This window comes from Arachis duranensis, unplaced genomic scaffold (assembly GCF_000817695.3).
Source record: "Arachis duranensis cultivar V14167 unplaced genomic scaffold, aradu.V14167.gnm2.J7QH unplaced_Scaffold_165934, whole genome shotgun sequence".
Classification (NCBI taxonomy): Eukaryota; Viridiplantae; Streptophyta; class Magnoliopsida; order Fabales; family Fabaceae; genus Arachis; species Arachis duranensis.
In genome coordinates this window covers 2,965,178-2,965,494 of record NW_026264258.1, presented here as the reverse complement: position 1 = coordinate 2,965,494, position 317 = coordinate 2,965,178, and the positions used below count along the sequence as shown (strand labels likewise).

General features: G+C 18.9%; 1 protein-coding gene across 1 annotated transcript in view; it reads right to left on the bottom strand.

The window, feature by feature from the left end:
- The window catches only part of LOC107478943 (uncharacterized), a 3,866-nt gene that overhangs the window by 527 nt on the left and 3,022 nt on the right, over positions 1 to 317 (bottom strand). The gene's annotated exons all lie outside the window — the stretch shown is intronic.

Below are 317 nucleotides of genomic sequence, written 5' to 3'. Positions count from 1 at the left end.
TAAAAAATTAATTATACATCAATCTTTAAATTAATTTTTAAAAGATATAACTGTGAATCAAATTATTTTTTTATGAATTAGATGATAATACGTTAAATTAAACGTCACGTGGCATGTTAATATAATGTTTGACTTATGGGTAATTTTTCAGATGCTATTTTGACCATTAATTTTGAAAAAAAAAATTGTTTTATCCTTCTACAATGTTGGATCATATTATACATGGTGCTTTTTTAATTTGTAAAAATTAGATGATATTATTAATTATATTGTATGTATGAAATTTGAAAGTTTTTTTTTTTTTGATAAAACATTTT